Source organism: Fundulus heteroclitus, chromosome 15 (assembly GCF_011125445.2).
Source record: "Fundulus heteroclitus isolate FHET01 chromosome 15, MU-UCD_Fhet_4.1, whole genome shotgun sequence".
Lineage (NCBI taxonomy): Eukaryota > Metazoa > Chordata > Actinopteri > Cyprinodontiformes > Fundulidae > Fundulus > Fundulus heteroclitus.
Genome location: NC_046375.1, coordinates 27,073,752 through 27,100,774, shown reverse-complemented (window position 1 = coordinate 27,100,774; position 27,023 = coordinate 27,073,752).

Genomic DNA, 27,023 nt, shown 5'->3' with positions numbered 1-27,023 from the left:
ACACTACAGAATCATTGCTGTTTATGTTCTCCTAATTGGATCTTTGTGGTGTTACAGACTCTCGATTTGTTCCAAATTCTCTTTACTGTGAGATATCAGTTATTCTTACACTAAATGCACTATAATAAAAGTTTGCTTATGTGCTTATTCATGTCAAAACTAGCAGAAACAAAGGAATCTGTGGCAGGATCATGGGACAAACTTCATGTCACAAATGTTTGCTCAGGTTCCGAATGAACTAAAAATTAAATATCCAACATCCAGTCCTTATCATCCAGAATATCAAGGCACACTGAAATAATTTCATCAAACCCATTTGACCATGTGGCGTCAGTATTGCCTTGAAAATAGTAAAAACTGGGATGAGGATCTATGGAGGATTCTCCTGCCAAAAGTGAAAAGCAACCATTTTTAATTTGAGAACAGAATTTTATTCCGATTGCACTCAAAACTTGAAAAGCTTGCATTAAAAACTTTTGTTTTCTTTAAAATATACTCTCTGTGCCCTCAAATCCTTGTTTTCACACTCAGATTTATTAATAATTTGTTCACTGTGTCATGCTTTTCAGGTGTTTAACCCACATGCAGATAGCACTCGGGAGAAGAGTCAGAGTTCAGGTACTTTTATTCAGATAACTAAGGAGACCGCAGAGATCGGCTGAAAACCAAGGCGGCGGGCGATGGCGGGACATCGGGGTCACAGGGAATGAGGGAGCATCGGGTTTCTAAAATAAGAGGAGAAGGTTAGAATAACATAGAACGGTGTTCGGTGAAGCGAACCCACCAGTACGCCCTTATCGAGCTACGCGGGAGAATTCGCCGAAGGGATGCGGTGAAATGGGTTCTACGAGCTCAGGTGACCTGAAGGCAGGAGGGCTGATGGACAGAGAGTGGACAGGATCCGACTGACGGGGGTGTTTTATTTTGTTCACCTCCCATTTGCCTCCTTCTCCTTGTGCACAAACTTCCTCTCTGCACGGGTCAGAAATGTGCTAGCAAACCTGCCATCCCTGTTTGTGGATTTTTTTATGCTCTCTCTCAGATTTGAGTGGTATCATTGCCTAGCAACAGTTGTAGCCAACAGAATGACTGCTTTAATATGAATGCTGTCGCTCTTTAGTTTTTTCCAGAGAAAACCTTGTTCCTTCTGCTCCACCTTCGCAAACTTTGCACATGTCTGTTCGGTTTGACCGAGGTCCTAAGCAGGGCCAGAGAAACCTGGGCTGAACCTGAAAAAAGACCGTTGCAGAACTGCTCCCAACTGGGTGGAAGGACTAGAGCACGGCCAAACCGAGGCATGGGGCTTATTTGCCTTCATCTCCCACACCTGTATAATAATTATCTTTTGACTTACTCCACCTGGTCCTCATGTTTTCTTTCTCCCCACCCTCATATTATTTAGACTAAGCAGTCTAGTTTTATGTTTTTGTCGCTAGTTCCTCCTGTTTGCTACCCCCAGTTTGTTTATTGCCTGTTATGCTCCAGTTCCTTTCCTGGCTGTGTTCCCTGCTGTAATTTTTTTTCTTCATAATAATATACTCTTCATCTCAACTACAATCTGTTTTTGGGTCCTCGACAAAAGCTTGACAGAAAGAACCAGCCAGTTGGACCCAGCAGATCATTATGAGGAATTTTAATATGTAAAATGTACCAAGGCTTTAAGAGTTTATTGTGACACGGTAGCCTGACCCAATAAACCCTGGCAGTGTCCTGGTATGCTGCTGCTCATTGTGTGCTTCAGCTGCACATTCCTCCTCTTCCCTCTAAGGACTTGAAGGAACTGTTGACGGAAGTAGAAGAGGATTACCAGCAGGCTTGTGTTGAGGTTTTTCAGCAATCCTCCCAGTAGCAAGTGCAGCCTGAGCCTCCACTGCCAGCGGTCACACCTCTTATTTCTCTCTCATCAGCGGCTACGCTCAGCAGTACTGCTCCACGCCCCTGGTTCCATGAATGATGTCTCAATCCTGCATGCAGCCGCTTCCACTTCAGGTGCTGTGGACCTGGTAATGCCCACAATCTTGGCATGCCGCACACGGCGCCGTAAATTCACCAGTTATTTTGATTCTGATTTTGCTCAGTACCTGTCTTCCTCAAGATGCAGCATGTGCTTGGGGTGCACTGGTTCTGGGGACAGCCAGACCCTCGGTGCTCATAGCTCGCTTACTTGGGCCCTTTATGCTACCTTCCGACTCAAGAGGACAACATATGCGCCTTTACATATGATTTACACATTTAATTAAGCTCTTTTTGTGAAATTGTATTTGGTCCTTGTTTTTCGCTCTTTTTTGCAAGTGATTGCCATTCTTCACAATGAAATAACATCGATCATCTGGCTCATTTAAACAAAGATTGACATTCACGAGATGCTTTGCATTGACCATTTATGGTTAAATTTGAGAGTGTTGAGGGCAGAGCAGGAGATGGAACCTTGTACGCAAATGTTCAGGTGCAGCAGTGATTTATAAAAGGGAAATTGCTTGCTGGTTTGAACATGAATGATTTTTATAAAACTTTATTTTTTTAGGCAGATGCCACTTCCATCTTTTGGGCGTATGCACACGTTTTGCAATGTTTTATAAATGAGACCCCAGATAATTTTCTTCACAGCTATACTAAGGGCCAGAGTGTGTGTGAGTAGATCACGAGAAGGCTTTTTTGTAGGTATCTGGGTGCTGGATGTGCTTTAAGGACTATCTTTAGTATATTTAGTGGTTGTAAAACTAAGGCAAAAATCTGACAAAGTTGGACTTGTTTCTGGTGCAGGTTGGATTCTGCCAGGACTGTCTCTGGTATCTAACCCTATTTGTGTTGTTCTGTGTAGAGGAATAATTAAATATAGATGTAGGATATAGAGCAACTAAATCAATAAACCACTACAGCTGCAACCATTGGGGAACTCAATCACAAATAAATCTTTAGTCTTACTACAACCCCTGGGGACACTGCAAAGTTTAGTTAAAAAATAACCCTCTGGTTATTTTTTTTTTTAATCCAGAATGAGTGTCGTAAAACATTAGTCATTCATAAATACTGCATATTTAGTTTCCATGTAGAAGTTGTCCCAATGTGGGTTTTGGAAAGAAGAAAAACACAGGATTCATGTTTTTGGGCAACAATAAGACTGAATGGCTTTCCATTTAAAGAGATTTTGAGATAGACATGAGAAGACAAACAGAGGTAGAGTGTCTAGTTTAAAATCACCAGTACATGGCATATATTATTGAATCATTATTGCTATTTTAAGGATTATTGATTAGGCTGATAAAAATTAACAAAATAATTTTTTCCCTAATAAAAGCTAAATCATGGTATGGGAGGGACTGGCTCCTCTGTGTTTTTATGCTCATTGCATGCTCACAAATGAAGTAAGTCAAGCAAAGAAGAGAGTAATTAAAACATGTAAAGGGAAATATCCATCCATTATCCATACCCACTTATCCCTATTGGGGTCATGAGGGGTGCCTATGTCCAGCTGTCAATAGGCAAGAGGCAGGATACACCCTGGACAGGTTGCCAGTCTATCGCAGGGCAACAGTAATGTTTTTGGACTGTGGGAGGTAGCCGGAGTTCCCGCATGCACAGTGAGAACAGGCAAACTCCATGCAGAAAGACCCAGGGTTGGACTCAAACCCAGAACCTTCTCGCTGCAAGGCAACAGCGCTACCCTCTGCATCACTGTGCCACTTTTGGGCTGTCAGAGTTTTTAAAAATGTTGTTAGAGTATACAGGACCAACACAAACTAGTGCAACATTGTCAAGTGGAAGTTAAATAATCTTTACACAGAGTCAGTGAAAAATTCTGGTATGTCTCTATGAGCTTTGCATATTGAGAGAACATTTTTTGTCCATTTTTATTTGCAAAATAACTCAAGCTCAGTCAGTGTAGCTGGTACTTTAACTAACACCTACTATAACATTTCTGTATCACATGAACAGATTGCAGTAGATAGTTTTTGTAAGGCTAAATGTTATCCAGTCAAATCACAAGTTATTAAAAAATTCAAGAAATAAACTGAAAAATTGTCTTTGACGAAGCGATGAATGTTTGGAAAAAGAATGTAAAACCACTCAAGTCCTTGGTTTTGAAGAATAAACCAGATGTTTCATCCAGCCTACAAGCTATCAGAACACGATCATGCAATATTCCTAATAGGTCACGTCAACAAGCAAATTTCAATACAACACATGTTAATATACTCTGTCATCATGTGGTTCTAAGGTCTTAATATGTTGTCATACTACTGCATGCAGTACTTTGTAAATTATTTTGTTTGTGTGGTATTTCTTTCCTTCCTTCTTTGATGCTGTTGTACTTTATACTTGATACTGGCATGTACACGTACAGCCTTCTCCTAGTTCAACCTGCTGCTTACAAATGTGCAGCTTTTCATTAAGATCCCCTGTGACAATCTGTCAGCATGAAAGTGTGTATTAAGCTGCACCTTGTAAAAGGCAGCTCCTTAATGTTGAACACAGCCTGCTTAGCTTCACTCTTCCACAAATCCTTTGAACTTCTCTTTGACAAGTAGCAGGTAGGAGAAATTACCTTTCACCTTCTGATCCTTTGCCAGTGATTGATTTCAGCACACAGACATCAAAATGCATTAGGACTTATTTCTAAGTGCAAAAAGTCTCAGTGAGACAACGAAGAATTAAAGTGGGTGAAACACTTGTTTTACTGAGTAGACTTTGAAGGGGCAACCTAGAGCTTAGTGAGCAGCTTTCATGGAGAAAGGTCTTTGTTCACACTGCAGAGAAAAGCAACCCAAACCAGATATTTTTGCTCATTTGTGACCCGTATCTGTCTTTTTCATGGTGGTGTGAACAGCCCAATTTTGATCTTTTCACCCCCACAAATATCCAGTTTACGTTGTGGTACCTTTTTTATATTAAACTTTATTGAAAACGTCTAGAAACAATTACATTCACCTTTTTTTTCCATAAACAGCGCACTGTTGTGTGACGTCTCCTTCTGTTATTTGCCAATGCGGGACACTTTGTGGTCTTGAAACGTTCAGACAGCAGTATGATGGTGGTCTCATTTAATAGTAGTATGAATGTCCACCCCAAAAAGTACAATTTCAGAATTGGAATTGAGCATCAAGACCTGCAGTGTGAATGTAGACCTCGATTAGTTGACTGCTGAAAAAGAGTTGCGGATATGCATGAAATTATTGTCTTATGTTAGTATTAGTTACCTCCAAAGAAGAGCATGCAGCCATTATCACTTTTACAACAAAATGGCATTGAATGTAAAAATAAATAAATAAATAAAAAAAAAGTTATAAATATTGCCCCTGCAAGAACAGTTCCCAAGATAGTCGATTACGTTAAGGTGAGAGGTTTAGCTGAATACAAGGAGTCAGGTGTGGAAGAGTGTTCAGTAAACACCAGGACTGTCTTCCACTAAAGATTGTACCACAAAATCATATTGCCACCAGTGCAGAGCTTGCTTAACATGGGCAGCAGTTGGTGTGAGCATTTTTGCATGGGAAACCTCATTAAGACTTTTGAATAATAGCCTTTTGATAAGAAAGGCAGCAAATAAACACTTATTTTGTAAAAAAAAAAGTCAGCAATGAGAAACTGAAAATATGCAGCAACCAAAATGAAGGACAATAGAAGCCTTTTTAAGTGATTATCTAATTAATGTTCCTAACTGGACATCTTCGAAATTATTTATTTGCCTGAAGAAACAAGTGACTGCTACAAAAAGCCCAGTGTCGTGGCAAGTGAAACATACTGATGCAATCCAAGGCATTATTTTTCATCGCTGAAGGATGACTTACTCCCAACACTGCTCAGGCTCTTGTTCACAGCCCATTGTTGTCTTGGAAATGGGTCCAGAGTCGCCACTACCAAGCTCACTGTGACCGAGCTGAACAGTAGACATATTCACCATGTTAGCTAATAGGACATTTCTCAAATAAGTCTGATTAGTACCAACCCCGGGAAATCAACTCCAGTTCCCCAGATGGTCAGACAAGCAAATTACAAACTGCTTCAATCGAGAAGCACAGCGTCGAACAACTGAGACGTTGGTTGAAATGTAGTGGCCTGAAAGTTGGTTTGTGAAAAGAAAACTGTATTAGTGGAAAGGTAAGGTTTTCTTTTGCTAGAAGTATGATTGGGCTGAGTGGTAGCTAACATGTTCCAGCAATTTGTGAGCTAGGCATTAGCCAAGCCATTTGCAGTGTTCCCCCGAACAAAAATATAAACCTAAACATTCCAGCTAACATAAATCAGCTCCGTGATTTCACTGCGCTGGTTCTCCAAGTTATCCCTGCCAGAATCTGCCCCCGTGTCGGACGCACACATGCAGCAGGGAGAGCGAATCCAGTGCGCTCTGTCTCATTTCTAACCATCTAGACGTGAAAATAGACGTTTTATATTTGTTAGCGGAGAAAAAGAAGAGGAATGTTACATTATCATTCAGTTAGTGAGTTAAAACTGAAAATTTAACACATGGGCACAGGGTTGTTTGAACAGATCGAGGATGTTTGGCTAATGGATGATCACGTTTGTTTAAACTCGATCGATCCCTCAATAACCCGTTCTCAGAAAGTAAACGGTCTATGGTAATTTGCAGATGTCTCATGAAAATAAGATTGGCTTGGTGAAGGACGGATCCCTTCCTGAATCTATCACAGCTGTCTGCTTGTTTGTGCATTTTTGTTGCTAGATAGACCTGCATGAATGGATCATAAAAAAAAAGATCCCTTGTGACCAAATAAACACTGAATAAAGTTACAGCTGAATTGTGAAGCCCGTCTGCCTACACACTCTTATCCAACAATGGCATTATTTCAGGGTTTAGGAAAGGAAATAAAGAAAACTCATATGGTAACCATGGCTACATCGAGAGTCACTCCGGCAGACACAGAAGCAGCAGTGTTTCATTGTTACTATTATATTTGCTGATCCAATATTCGGGACAGAGCTGTCTGCTTCACCACTCTACACAGCTTGTCTGCAATGCCTGTTCTAAATTTAGTAATTTGCCATCATTTGAGGAATGCCCCATTGCTAGGCTAGGGAGCAGAAGCAACTGGGGAGCAGTTGGTGTTTTCTGACAGTTTACACGGTTATCGACATGGTGTGTGATGGCAGCAGAGGCAAAGTGGCCATTGTAGCTTAATAAAATCACAATATTTAAACTTTCTTATGTTATGCCAGAAACCTATTTGATTATGATTATTCTTATTAATTATAATTTGCTATTATAATTTTAATAATAGGTCATTCAAACTCAAATGGTAGCTACAACAAGCCAAAAATCAAATGGTTTTGATCCCAGGGCTATAAGCTTGTAATGATTAATACCAATAATGCATTTATTAATTAGCTGTTACGAACTCATTTATGCTGGAACAGAGTGATCTGATTGGTTTCTGACTAATGAGATTTATCCAGCAAGTGTTGATAACTCAAATTGTAACTGCAATTATAGTTTAATCCTTACTGTCTCTGTTGATTTCAGATGTTAACTCAAAAAGAGGTAATTCTGTATTCTGAAAGACCATGCAACTCTGGATCAAAATAAACACAAACAATTGCTATTCCACACGTTATCATTTCTTAAACCAAAACAATTCCCTGTTACAGTAATTATTCTAATTCAATAACCTAGGAAACTCTACTCACTACTAAAATAAACATACAAAAGAAAATAAATGAAAATAAATAAGTCAAAAATTGATTCAAATGAGAGGTAGCAATTCTTTATTCAACTCACAGTTGTTTAAACGTCACATTCAAGACGTCGGCACTTGACGTAGCAGCATTGAAAGACAAAGTAGCTTTGAGAAACTAGATGGACGCTTCAGCGTTTCACTACAAGCTAGCTAACCACTTAGCCATGCTGAACCTTCCCAAGATGGCAACTATGATGACATACAACCTACGACCTTGTGTGATGCGTGAGGAAATGGGTCCAAAGTCAACCTCCAGCATCGGCAATGCAGGGATGAGTTTGCTTGGAAAGTTCTCGGTCCAGCGAGAAATCGAGCAAGTGCCACGTGGGGGGAATCCCAACGTGATGAAACAGCTGTGTGTGTCTCCTTAGTCTGGCGGAGTGCCAATGAAGAAGAAAGAATGAAGTGCGTGGGCGCGTCATATATCTTTCTCGGTGGCCATTTTGCCCGCCTTGCATGATGGGAATCGGTGGCCATTTTGACCACATTGCATTCAACCTACATTCAACCTAAGGGAGAATTCCGTTGTAGTATCTTCTGAAGAGACTCTGAAGGTTCCAGCAAAATTAGTAAATAGACTTCCCTGTTGCAGCTGAAACAGGGAAGTACCTTTTTTTTCCTGCCACACTTCTTAAACCCTCAGTCATACTAAGCCAGATTCTGGTTCTGCTGGAGGTTTCTTTCTGTTAAACTGAAGTTTTCCTTTACACTGATCAATTTAGAATGCATGTAATTGACTGCAGAATATGTCCGTATGACTGGATTGAATTGACTTGAGATGACATTTGTTGTGAATTGGTGATATGCTGCATAAAAAACCTGAATTAAATATCTCCCGTTTGAATAAGTTGTTTCTTTTTTCCTCAATATAGTCCTGAATTAATTCTGGTTACAATATTTTTTTGGTTTAAAACATCTTTTTGGATATTGGTTGAGTTATTTTCCAAACTGTTTCAAAATCTACAACCCCTGGCAAAATCAAATTCAGCCACTCCTGCCAGAGGTTGATTTTGTAGCAAAAGTACTCACAAATAAAATCAAACATGGATAAGAAAATAAATATTGATTTACAGTGGAACAATTATTCATTACTGGTACAGCCCTTTCGGAATCAAGTAAATGAAGCAAAATATATCAATGTTAAAGAGAAAAACACAAGTTTTATAAATCATCAAAACCAGTACAATGTTTCATCCCCTCTTGTTTTTCTGACTGCACAAATTATTTGAGGCATGGAGTTAAAAACAATACACTTCATCAATCAGCCTGGGGCAATGATTCACTGAGGAGGATGCACAACACTCTTTAACTGTACACTCATTTGACATTGAATGAGCACAATATGTTTTTCTTCCTTTTCTCCCCAAGATAAAATGATTGACTGTACACTCTTAAAGACAAGCAATTCCTTATCTTTCCTATGCTGTGTAGTGATTGCTTTTCAATTACATGAACAGCATATCATTAAGATATTAATGGCCATAAGATTTGCTGACAAGGCAAAAAAACAACGCATAACATTTGCCATAACTCCCTTCTTCTACAACTAGTCCCATATAAGGAGCAGAAGATGGATGGATGGATATACTTGAAGAATCTAGGTTACTCCACTTGAGATGTTAAATTATGAACAAATATATTTTCTGTGTACTGGACGTGCAGTAAATTATTTATTTTTCCGAGCTTTAGACGAGTCATCTCTGACCTCTGCTCGATCTGCAGATTATACCAAACCTGCTTTTAAAGGAAACCTGGCTGTGCTGCATTCCAGACCCTATGTAAGGAAGAAGGCTGCATTTTACCAGCTTTAGTATATAGATAGACACTTCATTAAACTGTGCATTGCAGCCATCCTTCAGGCTGAATGGCTGCTAATAAAAGCACAGCTTCCTGGATTTGATTTCTTTCTGTAAGTTTGCCTAGAGAACTCCCAGGAGCGTTACTTATCTGAAGTGGCAGATGGAATGGCTGCTTTAATTACCATGTTCAGCTGCCACACAGAGGATGAAAGTAAATCTCTACACACACATTTTGATGGTTGCAGTCAAGAAATGCTGACCGGAGTGACATTCTTCCTCTTGGGTCATGTATTTTTTAAAACCTTGCATGCTTCCTTTTATCTTTTCCAAAGAGAGCACATGAAGCAAAAAGAGACAGCATAAACACTGACAGAGGGAGAGAGAGCAGGAGTGGGAGGCAGCCATCTTGGAGTTTGTAAGAAGTGTAAAGCTGGTCATGCTGTATCAGCAGCAGAGGAGCGATAAGAGAATGAGGGAATGCCTGTGCAGGGAAACCCCCTCTCTGCAGAGACAAGGATACTGCAGATACTGCTGCAGGCAAATTAAAGTGGGAGGAGGTGGAAAGAAGCAGTCTCTTGGGCATCTCGAGGCTTATGTTAGCTCTTATTAAACCCTGTTTCATGCTGAAACATAAATGGATACATTACTGATCAATTATGACCACGAACAAACAAAAAGTATGGCTCCAAAAGGATGCAACTTTTTGTATGTTCTGACTAACCCTGCAAATTAGGGTTGCAATTATGATGTTCTAAAAATATTAGAATCACAAAGGACTATTTGAATTGCAACCATCTATAACCCCTTTTCCATTACAAGCTCCAGGATTTAAAGCCCTAGGCTTTGGATTCCTAGAATAAACTAAAGCCTGAGGCTTTTAAGTTTGATATGTTTCCATTTGCTAGGGGCTATTCATATAAAACAACCAAGTGATGTATAGGGAAGTTGTGAGGAAAACTTCTGGACCACTCTAGTTCACTGGGTGACGGCAAGAAGGCAGCATAGGTAAAACAGACAAGAAGCTGTATCCATATCCTGTCACTCATTCGGACTACAGAGTACCTTTCTCCCTGCTCTCGGTGAAGGCGCATACCTTTCTCCTCTCCTCTCCTCTCCTCTCCTCTCCTCTCCTCTCCTCTCCTCTCCTCTCCTCCCCCGTATATTTCCTGCTTTTGCTTCTATCCGTCTTTTTGGAGCCTCTTTTTACATATCCTCCAAATTGTAAATTATGGATCTGATAAGCAGGACTCTCAACACAATTGATCAAATTTTCTCAATGAGAAGACTAGGCGAAAGAGAGCCCCTGTGCCTGACGGGACATGTGCAGCTGGATACACGGTGGACTCCTTGGAGAAGGATCGTCTGTCTGTCCATTTTGTCAGTTGAGGTTGTTGAAAATTTATGATAACAGGATATGATAATTTTTTGGAGTTGGTGGTTACTTGGAGTATCGGGAAATTCTGAAAACGTTGGCAGCTGTTTCGGCCCATGTCAAGGCTGTCTGAACTATGTGAGAGATATGTCTGCTACAAATATTGGGAGACCAAAAGGGGGCTCCCAATATTGAAATGCTGTGTAAGCAGATCTGCAGGCCAGCTGCGGTTCCTGAACTTACTGGCAGAATGGAGACAAACTTGGAGAAAGCTGGACTCTGGCAGAATGACCACAATGTTGGCTGTTTTGGAATCACCATTCAGATTGTTATGCAATCAAGCCATGTGGAATAAAATCAGACTTAGTTGGAAACAACATGAAATTTGAGACTTTTACAGGCCCTCAGGGGACTGCCTCTCACAGCAAGGGGCCAACTGTATAAAACCCCCTGTCCAAATGCTAATATCAGAATCGGGCCTCCCAGTCGGCCTCGAAAGGCAAACAGTCCTAATTTCTCCTGGATGTTCTATAAATAAGATGCTCTTTGACATCTGTGACCAGGAACAGAGTGCTACTGAACTGCCTAATAACGTTAGATTACTTTCAAAGACTTTGGCTGCGAGGGCTATCTGCCACAGTTGACAGTCTAACACACACACACACACACACACACACACACACACACACACACACACACACACACATACACACATATGATTACACTAAAACACACAGGCATACAAACACCGCCTCTACTGTGCTTTTCCCCCTTACTCAGCTTGCCATTTTAGCTGTAGTTTAGAAAGGTCAGATTGAGTTTTTAGTGATGAAGCTCGTTCCAGTGAAACAATGAAACAATGATTTTATGCTTTCTGTATGTTTGTTAATGAATGAAATAAGTCTAGTCAAGGATTTCCTTAGCTTATTCCTTTGCTAATGTAATGCTTGTCTTTTTCACTGCAATACTTCCTTCTGTAATGATTTTCTGTATGTATACAGCACTTTGACTCATCTTGTTACTGAAAAATGCTGTATAAATAAACTTACTTTGCCTACAAAGAAACAGGATGGAAAACAGGATGGAAAATGCACACCTGATAACGTTATATCTCCTTAGTTTTTACACCGACCCTACCCTACTGCGCACTGCCCAGCGGTGATGGTGTGGCTAGCGGTGCCTCCCTCTACAGGTGGGTTTTGGAGAACAGAGGTGCCTATTGGAAACAATGGCGGAGCTGGCTTTCTGGGAGAGCATGGTGCTACCCAGTTATTCCTCTCCAACCCCGGATGCCTCTCTCTGCCTGCTCCATCACCCTGCCACACATGTAGGACCCTGGGGGGTGGGGATGTCGCTGAGGAGCGGGGAAGATTTCCCAGCCCTCCTGTCTTGTGCCATCCATGGCCCCAATTCTATTATACATCTTAGACACCTTCATTTATAGCATTCTCACAACACACAAATGCGACAGGCCACATCAAAACCAGGAACAAGTCTCCCAGGGGCAGTTTTGAGTTATTTCCAGATTCTGAAAGAGTGGACTCTAAGCTTTCCAGTGATGTCAAGCATGTGGAAATAAACAACGAATTGAAGAAGATGACAATTTGAATGTTGGTACTCTGCAAAGAAGATTAGTGAGAAAACAGGCCTCAAAATGTCTTAAGAATCAACCTGGTCCATACCCAAACTCCCCGTTTCTTTGTGGGTTCCTGGCTCCAGTCAGGGATCAAGTTTCCAAAGCTTCCACCAGGGAGCAAATTTCCCTGGTTACCACCAAGGATCAAATATACCTACGTACCTGCATCTGCACTGCAGCGCTTCTTTCCTGATTACCACATCAAGATCATGTTTTTTAGAGTTCCCTGCCTAGCCTGGCCCTTGTTGGACACCTACTAAACTTCTGATTTCTGAACCTCAACCTCATTTTTTTTCCATGACTAACCAGCCTTGCTAAGCCCTTTGGATCTGCGTGCCTCTATCTGTCCTTGTCATTCATGCATGACTTCCCCGGACTCCCTTTGCCATCCTTCCTGTCACCTCTGGAGTGAGTAAGCTGGCTTGCTTCACTGCCAGTTATCCAGCTTGCTCCTGCAGATGTTTCCTGCTTGTACCAGGTTTCTGGTTTTAATTATTAAACCGTTTAATACACAACTCTGTTTGGCTTGAATTTCAGGTCTCTTATCTGTCTGGTTCCTTGACAGATGTGTGCTCAAACAGAAAACCCTGACCATTTGTCAGCTGCAGGTCAGACATTAACTATTCAAAAGTACTTCACAAATCCCTAATGCACAACTCTAAACTCTGCCTTTTTACTATAAAGTCAAATCACCTTATTGGCGTTTGTTAATTTATGGACCGGTGCTTTTTATAATGGCGAAGGGACTTGGGGTGATATATTGGCCAGCGCTGAGTGGGCAGTTCAGATCCATTACCCATCTACTAATGCAGGACTTTCCTTTTCTATACAGTCATTCGTCTTCTTCAACCACATAACTCACCAGAATTTACTACAAAATGGTGAGGTGTGGAGGACTAAAAAGCATAGTCCAGTATAAAGAACAGAGAGCCATCGTATCATCCGCTTAGCTATTTGGTTGTGTATATATAAAGTGCATTTATTTGCTTTTTGATCATTCTTATGCCATTAAATGTATCTGGATTATCACATAGAAATCTGCTCGTATTAGCTGATACGGCATGTGTTGGCCAATCCATTAGCGCATTCAGCAGCCATGCCTTGACATCACATGAAGCGAATACATTGCAGCTCCCTCCCCGGCAGAGAGTAGCTGGTAATGTAAGACTGGCTGTACGACAGGCTGATATTCACCAGAGAATACTTAACAGACCGAGAGTTATTTATTAAACATTAAATAACTTTATAACAGTCCATAGTAATAGCACAACATAGCTTTAAAGGCTAATTTCTTTTTCCATATTGGACCTGGGGAGTTTGGGTGCCTTATTTCTTTTAAGAAATTAAATCACAACAGCTTTTATAAGTCATATCTGTCTGATATTTAAAATGGTGTTATAAAAACATTTTTAATATATACGTTTTCACCATGCTTGTATGCCTGTTATGGTAATATTCATGGGTTATTTCTTTTTTATTATTTTAAATCCTAAAAAGCCCTCTGTTGTGACTGCCCTTATGCTCAGATTTGCCACTGCAAGGATTTTCACAAAACTTTTACAGTCTTTCATGGTTTGGTGCTTGTGATGAAAAGCACAGTACGGGAATTGGCAGAATAATTTTGACCACAGGTGTCCTTGTGATCTGATGAGAGATAAAAACATCAGTGTCAGCTTGGTATATTTATGAAACCCAACGATGTAGTGTTTTGTCATTTCAAAGTGAGTGAGTGAGTGAGTGAGTAGAGAGAGAGAGAGAGAGAAAGAGAGAGAGAGAGATAGAGAGAGAGAGAGAGAGAGAGAGAGAGAGAAATCACAAACATATTTAGTAGAATTTCTTAGTATTCATTAAACCATCACCTTGTGGTTTATAAAAGAATAGTCTGCTGCAGTCCTTTTGTGTGATGGAAATGAATCCTGCACTTGTATTGACCTTCATTGTGTGGGGGAAAGCTGGCAGGTGGCACTAACATAATGTGTAGTGATGAGTCCACAGATAATAATTCCTTGTGGTCATTAACAGAAAAGGTAATGGCTCTTCCTTGAGGAACCTACCTGGAATTACAGAGGTAAGGTTAGGATGGGGACATCTTGGTAGATCCTGTTTTTGCATCTGACACATGGAACATGACTCATGGAAGATTCTAATGTGCTGAAATATAAAATGAGTTTGTATGACTAGATGGAGGAACAACTAAAAATCATTCAACTGCTTCTCTTTTGATCCAAGACTTATTGTTTTTGTGGTCATATTAAGTTGACAATGACACAGCTTCAAGACAAGTATGAATGCAATTCCAATGTGGACAATGCTGAAGGGTTTCAGTTAAATCTCATGCCCTACTTACAACCCCTTAACGCCAGATTAAGACCTCACTATGAATTTTAAAAATAACCATAAAGTGAATGGTCTTGGCGAAGTCTTTTAACGTAATATAGGAGCACATTGGGCTCTATTACATGTGACATCATGAAATTCTTCACATATTCCTTGGACTGAGGGCTGAAGCCTTGGAGGACAAATAGCTGGACTCTGGCCTCTCTTGGCCCCCTGAATAAAAGCCACACAGGATAGTTTTTTTACATGTTGTCACAGATTATTTGACGAAATACACTGAAGTCTTTGTTTTGAAAACAATAGAGGCAAGAGCTGTGGCCTTCTCCACGTTACAGTTCTTTTCAAGTTAGTTTCCTCAAGGAATTTTCACAAATCAAGGAACTAATGTCAAGTCCGGTCTATTAAAGGAGGTATATAAACTACTAGGGATTAGGTGTGTGAAGACCACCCCATACCATACCCACCACAGATGGATTAACGGAGCAATTTAACAATGCCGTCAAACAAATGCTCAGCAAGTTTGTGGATGAAACCATATCTAACTGGGATCAATAGCACCCCCACCCTCTTTTTGTTTATCAGTAAGTCACTTTGGCCTCCACTGGGTTTTCCCCTTTCAAACTCCTTTATGGTCATGACATGAGCAGCAGCATATATAGAGAGAGTTATGACACACTTTGTACTTGATACCTGCTCACATGGTTCATATAGCCCTCAATAGTTACAAACATCTCAGCACTGTCAGTCAGGTTGAGTGGCTGCTGTTAGGAGAGACAGCAAAAAACAACTAATTCCTCTTTTCCCCTCGGAATTATTGACCAGTAATGTGCTCTGATTACTTTACTGACAGCATTTTAATAAAGTATTTTTTTAGGGAGCAGCAGGGACATTTATCTGTGTTCAAAATAGAGTGGAAACATTATTCTCGACACATTGCGGCTACATATCATATTTGAATAAAAAAAATAGACGTTTATGCAGTGTTTCCCCTACCATTCAACAATGGGGGCGCCCTGACCCGCCAAAGAAAATTGCCCACCCCACAAAAACAAGTCACGGCACATAGTAAATTATTATACACCTGTGCGTATTTGTGGTTAATTTTCTCAAAATTACCCTTTGTAAATAGCGCCAAATCGCATTCTGAGCTATTTCTGTCTCTAGGCTCCCACATAATAAGGCAGACATAAGTCTGTGTCACAGGTACGTGCAGAGCTCAATTTTATGAGCATGTACGTGACGTCACGCTATAAACTGTTTGCTGGGAAGAGGTCTCCAAGGCAGTGCAATGCTCTACTAGAGTGCTTCATGTAAATCTGCTCAAACTTGGGTCCCAAAAGCTGGGAAAGAAGCAATTCATCCAGCGTGTGAGAGAGGATGAAAAAAAACTATCAATACTTGCCATCACAGTCTGCCTAATGTTGGGCAATATGTAAAAGTTTTCCGACCAATATTCATCAGTTCAACAAATGGAGATGGACAATATATTCGTGCAGTTGACGTTTGGACTTTATGGGCAGAGCAACATAACTATGCACGGACATTTTTGCCAGTTCAGAACACAAATATCTAAAAATGGAGGAACTAGTTGCAAAGAAAAATACAAGGTTACCTATTGGGGATTATTTTTTGGCTTTAAAACGAATGAGAGAGGTAAACCAAAGGATGTTACCAAGGCAGTGAGCTGCTTGTGCAGACATTTAGTGCCAGCAAAGGACTCAAACACTGCAAACCTACATGAGTGTTCATCATCCGGCTTAGTATGCTACACTGTCACCAGGCACTGCAGCTCCATCAACAAGCTCTGGATAAGCTTTTCACTGGCAGAAAATTCAAAGTGCTTTTACTAAAAATATTAAATACGAAAAGTACAGCCCCCTATGGACACAGTGCACATTGGCTGCATCTAAATATTTCTTGAAGGAAATTATGTTGTTTTATACAGTGGAAAAAAGAGTCCTTTATTGAGTTGCTGAAAACCTTAGACAAGCAATATGTGGTTCCTAGATGTGGCCCCTCCATACATACCTCTCTTCTCGGCGCAACAGTCCGTCACAGATCTATCATTATGGTTTTATGGCTAGTGGAAGTACTTGTGTTGCAGTATGTCAGACAGGAGAGGCCAAGCTGACCAAAGGCTTTAACCTGGCAGCGTGATCCAACACAGTGGGACCGAAATAGAAAGCCAAATAGACTGTGTGTGTGTGTTATGCAAGTTATGATTGTTGAAATCACAGATGATTCCCATCTAGGAAGCACACTCAGATGTTGAGGTTCCTTCAATCACATGATCATATGTAATAAAAGAGGACTCTTTGGCCTGGTCTTGGCTGGAAAAGGAACAATTTGGAGCAACACAATGAGAGAACAAAAGAAAGAAAGAAAGAAAGAAAGAAAGAAAGAAAGAAAGAAAGAAAGAAAGAAAGAAAGAAAGAAAGAAAGAAAGAAATGCCTGCACGAGGGCAAGGAAGACGAGTACCAGAACAAGGGAGAGGAGTGGGGCAAGGTAGAGGGGGAGGAGTTAGAATGTGTGCTGGCACTCAAAGAAGGACCAGAGCTAAGGTAACTGATCAAATAGGAGCCACTATCATTGACCATGTCATAAACCACGGGCTATCAGAGAGGCTGGTGAACGAGTACAGCCAAATATCAGCTGGGACACAGTCACATCTATATTACGTATTTTCAGAGAAACCAGCAGGTAGGATATTGCTTCTCCTACAGCAAAGTGTAAATACTGTAAATTACCATTTACAGTATTAGAGTGACTTTATGCCTCCAGTATCTGATATATAACTGTATTTTGTCTCTCTAAGGATTCAATGTCTACCTCCCTCAGGGGGCAGAGGAAAGTTCCTGAATGAAGAACAACTTACTATTGTCAACATGGTGATTGCTGACAATGAAACAAAACTGAAGGACATTCAGTCCAGAGTTTTAGAGGACAACCTTGTCTTTGGGAACATTACAGCAATCAGCATAACATCCATTTCTCGGACTCTAGCTAAACACAGAGTCCGAATTAAACAACTATATAAAGTTCCTTTCGAAAGGAACAGTGAACGCATCAAAGAACTCTGTTACCAATACGTCCAGGTAAGGTTATGCAATACAGTCATTACTGTATTATACACAATGTGTTTTGCAGTAAACTATTCTATAAACCTAGAGTACATTAGGACATACAGTAGATATTCAGTACAGCACAGCAGTTACATACACTGTGTCTAATTACTTTCAGAGAGTCATGGAGTTGGAGGCCAATCGAGTCCCCCATGAAATTATCTATGTTGACGAGGCTGGCTTCAACTTGGCAAAAAGGCATTGCCGTGGGAGAAACACAATTGACAAGAGGGCCACAGTTGCTGTGCCGGGCCAGAGAGGAGCCAACATCACCATGTGCGGCGCAATCTCCAACAACGGTGCATTCCTGCATAAATGTGAGATTGGCCCCTACATTACCGACCGCCTTCTTGTTTTTTAGAAGACCTGCATGAAAGACTGGTGCCAGAGGTAGAAAAGGGGCAGTTGGGAGATCACTTGCCCAATATGTGATCACATGGGACAATGTGGCATTCCACCATTCCAGTATAATTACAGCCTGGTTTGACGCCCATCCAAGGATGATATCCCATTTTCTTGCCCCTTACTCTCCTTTCCTCAACCCAATTGAGGAGTTTTTCTCAGCCTGGAGCTAGAAGGTATTTGACCATCGTCCACATGACCAAATGTCCCTCCTGGATGCAATGGATGCTGCATGCCAAGGCATCACAGCTTACTTACACTGCCAGGGGTGGATAGGGCATGCAAAAAGATTCTTCCCACGATGCCTTGCCAGAGAAGATATCAGGTGTGATGTGGATGAGAACATGTGGGCAAATGCAGAAGACCAAGTAGATTAGAAGGTTTTTTTATTTTTAATTATTTTTCCGGTATTCTGGTGTTATTTCTAATTGTATATCTTGCAGTAATGTCCTTTTGCAAATAAAGTCTGTACTGCAGCAATTATGTCTCTGCCTTTTGTTTCATAAACTGTACATTCTATAAAGCTACTTTCTGCAGCAAAAGAAACAAAATGAATGTGCAAAACACAGGCGTGTCCTTATACAATAGACAGTTACTATCTATTGTATAAGGGCAAAACTGACACATCTAAAATAATGCAGTTTCTGTAATTTCAGCTGATGATAGTGTTTTTTTGTCATTGTGTTATGATTGACTAGATAATCTTGTTGGAAGAGAACATGTTAGTGTTTTGAATAAGTATTTTATTTTGAAACTGCACAGTGGCGCAGTGGGTAGCGCTGTTGCCTTGCAGCAAGAAGGTCCTGGGTTCAAGTACAACCCTGGGTCTTTCTGCATGGAGTTGCATGTTCTCCCTGTGCATGCGTGGGTTCTCTCCGGGTACTCTGGCTTCCTCCCACAGACCAAAAACATGACTGTTAGGTTAATTGGCTTCTCCAAATTGTCCTTAGGTGTGTGCGTGAATGGTTGTTTGTCCTGTTTCTCTCTGTGTTGCCCTGCGACAGACTGGCGACCTGTCCAGGGTGTACCCCGTCTCTCGCCCAGTGAATGCTGGAGATAGGCACCAGCACCCCCCGCGACCCCATGAGGGATAAAGCGGTTTGGAAAATGGATGGATGGAATGGATTTTATTTTGAAACATGTTTGCAGTGTTTTGTTAGACATAGTGTGTTGTGTTAGTGTATTATTGTATTTTGAAAATTAGTTTTGGAGTTTAGTTTACAATGTGTGAATTTGAACATGAAATTAACCATTTCGCCAATTGTGTGTTTTAGGTGTGTTGGTGCGTTAAGAGTTTAGGAAACCTGTTAAATGTATTGAATGTAAAATGTTAAATGTATTGAAAACTGTATTTTACCTTAGTAGAAGGTGACTTCCACCTTAACTAACTATATGGAAGAGGTTCACTTTCTGGATGAGATTGCCCTTCTAGTCTCCACGCCAGAGGAATAATTCTTTAAAAAGGTAGCCTTTCTTTTGACACACAATTTTACTTCAATCAGATGCAGTACTTAAATAAAGATTTTTTTGTCGTCATCATTTGAGATAAATCTCTTGGCTGTCGTTGGAGACAAGGACCTGAGAGCTGTGGTGTGCAACACATTATAAAAGTTTCTGCCAAATTGTCTTGAAGACCAGTACAGCTACCATGGGTGGAAGAGCAAAATAAGTTTCTGTTTAGAAGAACATGCTGACTGTAATATTTAATATAAGATCCAGTATTTTTCACCCTACAATTTAGTTTTTTTATATTTTGTACATCTAGTATACAAGTATACCCAGTATATGTAGCTGGGTTTTGTCATAGTGCAGTTTTCGCTATAGCTTATAACAAATTTAACAGTTATACTCTGGTTTGCCATTTGGATATTTTCTTGTGTTTTGTTTAAGCAAAAGATGAATTTCTGCATGTATCAAATAAATTGGAGATGTATTTGCCCTTAAAATGTCTAGTCAGTGCTAACTGTTTGGTTTTCAAGACTCTGTACGTTATCTGCGTAATGTAGTTGGTAATTTCTTGATAACATTAGTGCGTCTGTAATAAGATTAATCACATGTTTCTTAAGAATGGACAATACAATGTTTTGTGCGTTTTTCAGGGGCATAAAAAAAATAAAAATAAAAGAAGGATCAGATTTTTTAACCGACATGGAACTCCCGGCTTTGATCGGTGATTGGCTAAAGCATTCAAAGGGTCGCAAAGACCAGTCATCAGCTGTGGAACCTGACGGTGCCAGTAAATAAGCCTTATAAAAACAGACAATTACATTACAAAAAACACACTTGAAGGTCTTCAAGTTTTTTGAATAGCTTTGGTTATTGTGTAACGTTACCTGCAGTATTTATTCTTGTGCTATTTGTGCATTCACAAACACATGACAATGCAGCTGGTCCCACTCTTGCCTCAACCATTCAAGACCAGTATTATCTTTTAAGGTGGAACATACAGCTGCGACGAAAGCAAGAGGTTCTGAGTCCGTAGATGAACCAAAATAAACATGGCAGCGCAGGAGGACGCACAGGTGCAGTAGCTGCTATCATATCGGTTTTGTCAAGGCACACTTATTCAAATAAGTGTGCCTTGACTAGCTTAACTTGTGGTTTCTCAAGGCACCAGCTGTTTAAGACATTTTCATTTGATACAGTGATTGGCTAAAACCAACCTTTGGTAGGTGAACACTAGGTGTTGCTTCACAGGATGTTACAAGGCCTAGGAGGCACAGGATATCATGAGAGCTAAAAAGCACAGGATGTCACGAGTCCTAATGCTATGTTCATGTGCAGCGTGAAAAATTGCCCATGCTTCCACTCTCTTAGTGTCACAATGATGTGTTCAGGTCCCGAAACATGGTACCATTTTATTTTACGTGAATCAGTACTCTGTAGTGTAGAAGGGATTTGGATAGTATATATATAAGTACCGAATTCGGTACTCATCCTTAGCTAGGTGTTGAGTCTAACAAATCACATCCATCTTCAGTGGCCATCTTGTGGATAGAAATGCCTGTTTGTTTTTCTAAAGTGGTGGATATTATGTGGGGTTTATTTTCAAAATCCAAAAAAAGATTAAAAAAAATCTCCACGCTTTTGCAGTTTTTTGGATGGTAAAATAAATGTTGAATGATTAAAAGATAACTGTTCATAAATATCAAAAGACTGAAAGATAATTGTGAGATATTGGTGTGGTAATTTGGGGATTTCAGCTATTGACAAGAATTGATGCACAGTGAGGGCAAAGGGAGGGAGGAAGGTGGTTAATGTTGCATAGATAAAAATAGACGAAACAGGTGATGTTAGGTGAGGTAAGGGGGAGACAATTAACCATCAATTGAAAAGGAAGAAACTGTCAGCTTTGGATAATATAGATTTGGTTCATACGAGGAGGATCTCAATCTTATCACTGTTAAGTTTAAGGAAGTTAGAAATGAACCAGATTTTATTTTGGATTGGTAAGAGAGGTAAGGGAAGAGGGTGGGAGTGTAGAACTTGGCATATATGAAAGATAGAACTGGGTTTCATTGACATTCGAGGGAAAATGGATGTTGACTTTCCAAAAGATATTGCCAATGGGAATAATGTAAATAATGAAAAGTAGGTGTTCCCAGGACAGAGCCCGTTTGTGCCGGTTTTGATTTCCAGCCTAAGCCATTTACTGCATGTGTTCCCCTTCATTCTTCTTTGGCCTTTGCAAAACAGTCAAACAAAGCCCACCAGTGCCACAGAAAACCTTCAAAACATACAAAGTTTACAGATACTCAAGCGAAGACGTATTTTTCATGCATGTTTTAATGACTTACAGTCGCCACAGTCAAGTGGTTTCATGGTATTAATCTGTAAAAATAGCAAATTTAAAGATTCAACACAAAGTCCCATTTAAGAAATTTGACCAAGACTGTACAACAAGCCCTTGCAAAGACTGGTCAGGCACTGGTATGAATCAGTAAAATCAATCAATCAAAATGCAGGAATTTACTTTGGAAACGGTCCTCTTAATGCAAATCATTTTATGCATTAATCCATAAGTCTTTTTAGGAATACAAGTGGAAGCAGAATACATTTTATACAATATAGTTTGGTGGTCTGTAACTGCATAACCCCCGCCCCCTCCACACACACACACACACACACACACACACACACACACACACACACACACACACACACCACCACCACCACCACCACCACCACCCCCACCCATGGAATCTGCAACAAGTATGAGTGGACGAAGAATGCGAATGGATAGGAGGAAGATGGATAAGGTGAGTGAGGGTAAGGTAAGGTAAGGTAAGGTAAGGGAGAATGGGGTTGAAAGAACAAGACAGACTGTGGAGGATGGGTGGACTGGATATACATAGACTGTGAGTTAGAATCTAACTAGACCCACTTTCTTTAAAGTACCCTCCCCTGGTCTTTAACAACTGCGGATGTGTGTTATGCTGTTGTTAGAGAGGCTAAATAAACTGATGTGTTTTTCACCATTGCACTGACTCTTGCAAGTCCTCTCAACAATACACATAAGCCCTTCTTTCCTTCTGTTAACATTTATTCAGAGATTATCTGAGATTGTTATACTAAGAGATAAATTGCAGAAAATTATGCATATTGATGAAAACCAAGCCTGATCATGCAATAAATACATCCAAAAATCCAAAGAACATAGGGAAGACATAGTGACTAGAAATTTTAACTTGTTTCCAAATTCCTTTTCCTGTGTTCTATTTCGCGGGGTGGGGGAGGATCCCTACATACGTATACTCTGCGTAGTAGTTAAGTATGGTTAATACAGTAATTTTGACTTCAAACACATTGAAAAAATATTATTGGATTTACAAGTTGTGCTTTCACAACCAGACTCCAGTTTTATGTCATTAACTGTTTATATAAAAGAAGACAACTAAAGAGTTGAACACAGATGGATGAGTGCTGGAAGCACTGAGCTACAGCGTTCACGTGGCAACGCCCTCTATTCTGTTCCAACAATGGAATCAAAGTGGCGGAGATAAATGAAAGAGAAAGTGCCATGGGAGACTCAGCTATTGATTCCACACAGAAACATATCTGTCTTCTTCTCTGTCTGCAGGGATTAGAATAATACAGTACCGAGCACGACCAGCCCAACTGTTACTGATTCAGTTTTTTTTTTCCTTTTCAACTGTTCAGATAAGTCACATTACATCTGTTCCAATATGGTCATTCAGATTCTCTCGTCGATGTGCTCTTTTTGTATCGTACTGGAAGTTAGAATAACTGTAGTGTTCGATACACAAAAAATACAATTTGACAATATTTATGGTGTCTACTGATTTTCTGTTTGAACAATCATAATTTTACCTCAATAATTTAAAGAGAATAGGGATAATGAAAAAAACCCTGAAAACAGGTCACAATGGTATGTAAAAATCAGATTGAAAATCAAATTGGTATGCTTACTTGTTTCATTTCAAGGAAGGAAATGCAAAGCAGACAGTAAAGTGGTATAGTTGTTAGCACTGTTGCTCAGCAGGAAGAAAAGAATAGGTTTTAAACCTGGCCTTGGATCTTTCTGCTTGGACTTTGCACAGGGCTGGCCTAATGTTTTATGGGGCTGGAATAGAATTTGATTTGGTGCCCATCTTTCTGTTAAGTCCATCACTATCCCTGGGTGCCATGCCTAAGCAGCTGATCGCAGCAACTCTAGTCAGTCCAAGCAGTTCCACCCTGTGCACTGCAGTGCATTTCTGAAGCATTACAGATCCGCCGGTCCTTGCTATAATTCTAAAGTATGCAGTTGTTCTATATTTCAACTTCACGTCAATCTGGAGTAAAGAGAATCACTCAGGCAGGAAGTCAGCTGATGAAAAGTAAAGTGGATCCGGGTGAGTTTACAAGTGAAATATTACATCTGCAGTTTGGATCACGTTTTACTCTAAAAATTAAACACATTCTGTTCATACAGTTCATAGCCATAATAAAATTGAGCATTGAATTAAGAAAATATCTGAAAAACGAAATATTTGAAGAGCACACAAGTATTACAGGCCAAATAAGCACTTTACTGGTTTATTGTTCTGGTTTATAAAGAAATAGGGTAAAGGAATAGGGTGCCTAGCAGAAAGCACAGTGCAGCCACATCACTGTGCTCTCGTACCACTTCCACATTCGGTGGAAACCCAGCCTCTCACTAATAGCATTTCAAAACAGATTTGTTGCAATCTGGGAGAGGTGGCCGAGTTTATTTGGCTGAGCTTTAAAGTAATCACTGATAATTGCTACCATTTGTTGGGATGTATTTGTGAATAAACTGAGCTCAAACTCAAATAAAAGATTACACTTATAGCATCAGATTGTAACTATGCCCTACAACCAAACAATGATTATTCTTTTCATTTTTACAAGGCATACTTTGCAGTTCCTTTAAATCTTAAATTTGAAACAATTTTACATCTTTCAATCTATTTGTGGTGAAACAATTAAATCAAATTTAATAGTATCACCATTCACAATCAAGTAATATAAAAACTAGATCTATGGTCTTTCAGGCATTTATCGGGGCCCCCTAATGGTTCGGGGGTCCCAATTGCTTATGCTTTCAGACATTCCTAAGCTTCCATGTTCTCCCCATGCATATGTGGGTTCTCTCCAAGTACTCTGGCTTCCGCCCACATTCCAAAAATATCCCTGTTGGGTCAATAAATCCATCTGAATTCCCCTTAGGTATGAGTGTGTGGATGCGTGATTGCACTTTATGTCTCAGTGTTGTTCCATGATGGACTGGGATGTTGTCCAGGGTGTATTCCACATCTCGCTGAATGACTAGTGTAAATAGGTACCAGCCCCCAGGGAGGTCGAGAAAATGAAAAAAAAATGGATAATAAGAACTCACTTTGTTTTCCTTTATTTATTTTGAGACAAGTTGCATGACCTGGAAGTTCTCTCTGTCCCACAAAGGAGTTGTAGGGAGATGTTTGTGTATATTCTATTTTTACTCACAGAAAACCTTACATCCCCACTTTGTATGTGGATTAAAACACCAGAAAACAGAAAAAAAGCAGACATGTCTGTGTCTAAATGTGCTGACAATTTGCCCCCTATAGACTTCTTAGAAATTAATAAAAAAAAAAACGTTTTGGTGTAGTGTATAAATAGTTTTGAACGTTAAAGAAATGCTCAAGAGCTGCGGGTGTGATGACGTCACGAGTATACTTCTGTTCTAATACACAATACGTGCTGCGTGCTCGTGTTCTCGTCAAGTTCGATCTTCCTGTGTTCTTACCGAGAACAGACTTGACGAGAAGTCTGTTCTCGCGGGGGGGTTATCCATGTTTCTTTTGGTCATTGGATTTTCGTTTCAGAAACAGTAATTGAAAAAACAAAAACAAATGGCCGTTTGATTTCTGTTTTAAAATACAAAAAAGAAAACTGAAATACAAAGCCTTTCTCTTTTTCATTGTAAATAAGGGAAAAGTGAAATTTGAAAAATTATTTGAATATCATTTTCCATTTCGGGTAAGAAAAAACAAAAATGGTTTAAAACATAAACGAAAAAGAGGCTCGTTTGTTCATTTCTGAGACCGGAAGTGGTCACTTATGCGTTGCAAAAGCACCACATTTTTCAGAATAAAATGTCTTAAGAACCTTAAGCAGATTTGATTTTAGACAAGACAAAGCGAGGCTTGTCATCCATACAAATCTCAGTGTAGATATCCCAGGTGAGAGGGGGAGTAAGACGATATTCTCTAAGAAAAGTGAGGCAATTTTCCAATGAAAATAAATGAGTTTACTGCAGTCAAGCCAGCCGCCACTGTGGACATGGCAGTCATGCCAGCCCTCCCTTGGTTTTGAAGGTCATGCGATCAACATGCATTACGGTAGTAATGCCTGAGACTACTTTCCAAAATAAAAGCAATGTGTTTGATGTGTATCAACCTATTCTATTCTTTGTTTTGTTGCACATATGGACTTCAGTTAGTTGAAATAATTTCTTACAGCTTTATGTAATATTTATTTATTATTCAGGTCTGCTGGTGAATATGGAAATATATATTTTGGTCATAGTCACTGTTTAGCTTGAATAAAAACAAAAAAAAAAGCAAACGGGCTTAAACAGGCTTGCTGTTGCGATGACCCGGATAACTGAGAGTTTGCGCAGGGTTATTAAAACAATTGTTTTTTTCAAGTGACAACTTTCAATTACAGACGTCAGATTTAGATCTCGAGATGTTACTCATCAAAATCCATACACATGATGTGGAATTTCTAAATTAAAGCCCTCCAAAATCTCTACATTAAGTCAATTTCACCTAAGTTGCTGACAACGTTGCTACTAAACGGTACATTTTCAGGGGATACTGTCACTTCAGCCTGACAGTAGAACACCTCCAGATGTTGCTCAACAAATTTCACCCACATCTGGTATGGAATTTCAAAGTAAAAGCCCTTCAAAATCTCTCTATATATTCACTTTGGTCTAAGTTGCTCATAATGTTGCTACTAACCCTTATGTTTTATGTGAAAATTTTTGATTCAGCGTGACAGTAGAACACCTCCACAGGCTGCTCAACAAAGCTTAATAAGATTTAATGTGGAATTTCAAAATAAAAGACTGTTCCAACATAACTAACTACACCACAGGTGTCAAAGTCCAGTCTTCAAGGGCGGGTGTCCAGCAACTTTTAGATGTG